This window comes from Crocodylus porosus, unplaced genomic scaffold (genome assembly GCF_001723895.1).
Source record: "Crocodylus porosus isolate Cpor-Errol unplaced genomic scaffold, CroPor_comp1, whole genome shotgun sequence".
In the NCBI taxonomy this organism is placed as follows: Eukaryota; Metazoa; Chordata; order Crocodylia; family Crocodylidae; genus Crocodylus; species Crocodylus porosus.
The window spans coordinates 58126145-58132858 of NW_017728906.1; the positions used below are offsets into that span (position 1 = coordinate 58126145).

The following is a 6714-nucleotide window of genomic DNA, read 5'->3' on the forward strand; positions in this document are numbered from 1 at the left end:
GCTAGGTTAGGGAATTCACTGTAATTGCATCTACCTGATAGGGAAAAAAGAATTCTGACCTAATTTGTTAGATGCACAAATGCATTAAGGACTTTAAGAAAAATAGGCAGCCATGGAGGCACACAATGATAAGGTGAAAACATTTCTCAAGCATGACATGAATAATCCAACTACAGTCACTCTTCATTTATAATTACAAAATTGATTTTCTTCACAATTGCAGAACTAAATCCAAAGTAAAGCTACAGAAGGCAGAGGAACTTCTGTCCTACTTGCCTTAGAACAAGAAAACACATGTCAACAAGAGGTTTAAATGGTGAGCGTGTAAAGAATTAAAAAAAACAAACCAAGAACTCCACAAACACAACGCTTTCACAAAACATGCCATTAACCTATGGAACTTGTCACTAAAGGAAGTTATTGACGCATACCATGCAACAGAGTTTTAAGAAAGATTGGGTAATTTATGTGGATAGTGGTCATATCTGGAACTATACTAGGAAATGAAAACAAAAGTTTTGGAAGAGATGTTAAATGTCATGATTTAACATACCTAAGAGGCAACGTCTTAGTTACGGGAGATAAGGATAAGATCTATATGAGAAGACAAGATTGTTCTACATATATCTATTTTGGCTTTCTTACACCTTCCTCTGAAAATACCTAGCACTATGCACTGTCATAATCTGCACACCTAAGTAGACCATTGCTAGGATTGATGCAGTGCCTGAAGTTTCTAGATGTATAAATCTGTATCATGAGAATTTTTTTGTGGAATCATAACTCAGTTCTGCTTGATTTCTGTTACCTGCTGGCCTTTGGGGCACTGATTAAGGATTACCAAAACCTCATCAAATGTTCCATTTATAAGGAACAGCTGATTACTCCCCCCAGAAGAAAGGCATAAAAAGGGGCCACCAAAACTATCATAATGTAATCACCTGAGATTTCTTTATGCAACTGCTTTACGTCCTTTCACTTGTGGCTGAAGAAAGAATTATGAACTTTAGTGGTGAAACAACACATTTAAGAAAAACTGGAATTAAAAAAACCTGGCCCAACTGAAAACCACACCTACATTTTAAGACAAAATAAGCATCAAATCTCAGCATCTTTTATTTTTTTATGATTCTAATTATTAATACCGCTCTAATTATTGATAGACACAGCTGAAACATTTATCTAGATATATTATACCTGCACAACTCATTGTAGTGCCTTGAAAACTAGGGAGGTGCTAAGCTGTCAAGTCACCTGCATTTAAAACAAACACCTAACTAAATCTGTGACATAGATACCAAGTAAATGTCCCTTCAATTCATATAGAAAACAGATAATGTAATTTGTCTAGACTTCCTACCAGTTATAATTAACATTAAAGAGGTCTTTTCTTCTTTGTCACCTCTCTATTCAGTACTTATTTGCATTTGTTTGTACTTACTATCTGTTAATCTCTCTTTACAAATGACAACAATAACTAGTGCGATTATGCATGGAAATTAAACATGTAGATAAATGTGTGAAGGGAACTATTTTTGAAAAAAAATATTAGAAGAATGTTTCTTTTTATGTTTCTTGTTTTGCTTTGATAATTAAGCTCTGGTCTTGATTTGTTTTAAACAAAAAACTTTTCCAAGGACATGCATGCTGCAATCAAATTCAACATATGCATTGTTTAGATTCAATTTATTCAAGTGCATTATTGTTAACCCTTGTTTGACTCATGCCATTGTCTTCACTAACCAAATGAAACCAATCTTTCATCTCCCAGCAGTTATCTCCAAGTCTTTAAATTAATTTGCAACAAAGCAAACAGAATTATAACTAAAAGCCCTCTATTATGATTTTGCTTGTTGTCTGCACTCTGTTCAGTCTGGAAATAAAAGGCCAATCAAAATTTTAGCTTTTCTAAATATTTCTTCTATAACCACCTAGTTCCATACTAAAAGTAAAAAGGGTAAGCAAAAGATTGAAATAGGATGCATGATATAAAAAAAAATCCCAAACAATCCCTGAAATACACACTGTCCACAGATTGTAGCTAATGGAGAGGAACTTCTAAGTCAAAAGTACTGCGACCTCTAGAAGTCTGTTGTTTAGAGTCCATCCTCTTCAGCAGTGGTTCTCAACATTTTTTGTACCAGGTCCCATTTGTAAACATCAATGGCCAGTCCCAACCTGCGGCCCGCTGCCCCCAGGTCCCAGCCCCCCAGTGTGTGGGGACAGGGGTGGTATGTGTTTGGCTTGGGGAGCCCCAAGCAGCCCCTTAAAACCATGGTTTTCCATATTTTTCTCAGCTCACAGAGAATCCATTTTTACAATTTGTTTGCGACTCTTTCTTATATTCTTGAAGACTGCAGGTACATATGCTTTACAAAACATTAATCTGATGGAAGGAGGTACAAGGTTTCAGAACAGGCATTCACTGGGAGAAGCAGGGGTCAAACTACCCAAGTAATTTTATAATGGAGCAATATACATATATGAATGAGACTATATGATATGGTTGCCTGTGAGAGCCAGGGACTAGACTCTGACTTCCAGTCCTATATTCTATGTTCATACATAAGCTTTGTAATTTTAACTAGTTGGGCATGGTGATTACTTCTCTTGTGCTACCCAGACTGAAAACTCAACTCGTGACACATTTATTTCAGCACTCTCCAACTGTTGGCCTGAGGGCTGCATACGGGCTATGAGGAGTTAATTTGTAGGCCCTGAGTTTCTGCTAAGATACTGCTGCCTCCATCACTCTGGCTGCTCCTCCTCTCTACCTCCAGCCCAAAGGGTGGAGTGACGCAGTGCAGCAGGACAGTGAGGGAAGCCGAGGGCATATCAGGGGTGGAGATTACTCATTAGATTAATTTATGATACTTTTGGGGGCACCTTTTTAAGCCTTTTTCTGGGGTTATAATCAGCTGTTCCTTATAAATGCAATATTTGATGAGGTTCTGGTAATCCTTAATCAGTGCCACAAAGGCCAGCAAGTAACAGAAATCAAGCAGAACTGAGTTATGAATCCACCAAAAAAGAGGGGAGGGGAGAGGCAAAGAGGGAGGGGAAGTGCCTACACAAGTCCAAAGCTTAGTGAGGAAGAGCAGCCACATGTCATACAGCCCAGGGAGACCCAGACTTGCTCTGGCATATCCCGCAGGGTGCATTGCCCCTAACTACTTATAAATTGGACAGCCTTGGTGTTTTTTACGTATAGTCACACAAGATGAACTATAACAGTGTTTTGAAGCTTTATATACAAAATTTGGATCCCGATTCTTCAATAGTAAAGGTAAAAAAACAAGACTTTTCTATCAAAAAAACCCCTAAACTTTCTCATGAAAAATTTGTAAGCAGCTAAAAAATGTGTAAGCTCATACAGCTACAGGAAAAAATGCAGGGATAACAGTAGATGGGAAGTTAGGATGTGAGTTTGAAATGCAGCAATTCACCATAAAAAAATGGCAATATCTTTCTATGTGTACATCTGTATGTAACCGTTTCTGTTGCTCTGGTCTACTGTGGGCACCTCTAACTGGAAACAGAAACACTAGAAAAATGAAGGGAAAAAACCCAAACACAATTATCAGGAACCAGAAGTACCAAATAATTGATTTAATTTTCAAAGAGCTAAAACAAGTATAATTTAAATTTTGTTACCACACCTTAATAAGGAAGTGGCAACAAACATTTACAAAGAGCCGAAGCATATAAACACACAGTTACTGAAGGGATGCTAGGATAAGAGGATGAAATTAAGAAAAAAACATTTAATTGAACTACTGGAGAAAAAAAATCCAGACAGTGAGACCTAAAAGGCCAAAGAAACATTTACATTTGTGTTGCCTGGAACACTTAAAACCAGAGGTGGAGAAACCTAGAGAAAAGGTGTTACAGGGAAAATGGATGGGTTTGAATGACTGGAAAACCTGTTACCTGATATCCTTGATGAGATCAATTTTTCCAATTCTGGCCAATAAACTTTCCCCTCTCCCTATGTATACTAGATACTGTTGAGACTTGACAGCTACACAAAACTTCATCAGCCTACCTATGCAAAAGAATATTTACAAAACACACTGAAATGTGTTAGCAATAAGATAACCTTACTTAGGAATCTTAGTTAGTAATCTTAGATGTACAAAGGATCAACTTCATAGCTGTACTTTTCTTTAGAGAACTTAAAAGATAGACTAGAAGGGACACCCTCAGAATGATAGATTTCTTATCTAGTACCATACTTGCTGCTGGCAGCATCTCCCACAATTCAGTTAGGAACATGCTGCCAGCCTCCTGTCTGGAGTACTACATGTGATTTGCTATTGCAATGTAACCTATACTGACTACTGCTTCTTCTCTAGGTTGCTACTAGATGAACCATTCTATACCAAGTAAAAACTCCTACACTATGATTAGTGATAACCATATTGACAACTGGTACACTATTTCAAGTATGGCATCTGTTCCACAAACTCTACATGTAAAACCAATCCCGCCCCCAATAAAACTACCCACTAAACCAATATTAAATACAGAATTGTGGGAAGACACTGCTAGTAGAAAGAAAATCATCCTGTAATAAAGTTTCTAGTTTTCAGTCCACTTTTCCTTAATTTTGCAGTGTATGACAAGTAACAAATGAATAGATGAGATAAGGACTGAAATAGAGAACTTTCCTTCTTGAAAGTTAATGTTAGAGTAGATGGTTATTTTAGATGAACATATGCATCACCTTTTCTCTCAAGAAGGCCTCTCCAGAGGACAGAAAATACATCTCATAGCAGTTTTTAAGGTATCAAAAGGTGCTACTGCCTTCAAGAATTTGTCAAGTGAGACAGAAGTTTTTTCTACCTCTGACTTAAAGAATAACTTGCTTGATGTCTTTTATGTCTCCACAATGCTTAACTTTAACATACCTGCCCAGAGACAGAGACAGTTTTCTCAGAAGCTATGGCACTTTTATACTAAAAGAATATAAATATGGAGCTTAGTGATCCTTTTGATTCAATGTGTTTCAGGATGAGTTTTTAATGTTTGTCCAAATTAAGCCACAGATTTACTGTAAAGCTGTGGATTAAGAAAGTAATGAATCTCATCCTGCAAATCATGTAAAAAACTCACTGTTAGTGAAACAGACTTTGGAAATCCTACTATTATCTTCCTTGTCACTGTTGAATGTAGGGTGGTTTTTGCATAGATATTGCTGATAACTCTGAGGGCACTGGTGTACAAAATAGTTAAGTCACTTTAAAAGGGGAGGAAGGTACTACAGAAGTACAGATGGATTTGGTATAACTTTTATCTGTGCACTTCTAACCCATACTAAGTGAATCTAAACCACAGTTATTTACTCCCCATTTTATTGAGAGGTAAATTACTGAAGTTTAGCTTTGATTACTGTGGTTTAGAAGTGAACAGACTAAACAGTTGCACTGAATCAGTAGATATGTGTTCCTGAGAAGCAAGTCTCCATGCAACCCATAACATGATGTAATTTACATCTGTCCATCCCAAGACTTGTTTAATAGATGTGATACTAATCATAAAACAGGTCTGAATAGAGAGAAACCTTTGCTAGTGGTATGGAAAAGTGGAAGTAAGGACTTTGACTAGGAGAAGGTCAGTCTGTCTTCAGGCCTTGCCAGTCTGACTACTCAGTGAGATTTTGGTACTGGGTCCAAGTTCCTTGCTCTCACTGCCTTGCAGTAACCTCAAAATAGCTGGAATTTCAAAGTTTCTTGACATTTCTTGGGTTTTATTTGCTTCCCATGGGGTTTTTTAACACTGAACTAAACTGGTATCAGAAAGTCTTTAGCACTGAAGACTGTCTGACGATGAGTAGAGTCCCAACTACTGTAAATGGTAATTAGAGTACAAATAATACTTCTGTCTCAATAGCCATGTTGTCAGTTGAAGACAAATTTAGTGTGGCTTGAAACAGGACTTCAATGAAGTATGTTCAGATTCTGATAGATTGCATGAAGCGTTCAACATCAAGTCTATCAGCTCTAGAATCCATATAGTCAGCGACTGAAGAAATAGAATGATCACCTTTGCTTCTTGTCTCTGTATCTTAGTATTGCCTTCCTTAACAGAGATGATGGGACTACATAAAGCAGACCATGACACGTAAAATACAAAGCATTCATCTCCAAGGGCCTGGATCCTGCTATCCTGGTGAAGTGCTTTAGCTGCCCTCTGTTTTTATGACTGGCAAGCAAATTGACTGCCAAAATGCTGAACTGCTCTGAGATTGGACTGATAATTTTCAACTCAGACACTGCCTGAGCATCCCCTGACCCAATCTGCCCTGGGATTTAGTTTTACATACATGTGTATTGCTGGCATAGAAAGCATATTCTCTTCCACCCACTGAATTATTTCAATTTCTTCGCAGAACAGAATCAAGCTTTGAGTTCCCATTCAACTGCTGAGGTACATTACTATGGATGTATTGTTGACTGACTGGTACAGGATACAATCACCTTTAAAGTGGCTTTAAAATCCGTAGAGGGTTAATTTCAGAGCTCTGAATTCCAGACCATGAAGCAAGATGAAAAGATGATAGGAGCATGGGGAACAAGCAGGATGAACTAGCGCTCCTGGTTGCACTAAACGCCTATGACTTAGTGGGGCTGACGGAAACCTGGTGGGATTCATCCCATGACTGGGTGGTACATATCGAGGGCTATAGATTGTACAGAAAGGACAGGGTGGGGA

At 37.8% G+C, this 6714-nt stretch overlaps 1 protein-coding gene across 1 annotated transcript in view; it reads right to left on the reverse strand.

The window, feature by feature from the left end:
- The window catches only part of POLA1 (DNA polymerase alpha 1, catalytic subunit), a 296489-nt gene that overhangs the window by 87833 nt on the left and 201942 nt on the right, over positions 1-6714 (reverse strand). The gene's annotated exons all lie outside the window — the stretch shown is intronic.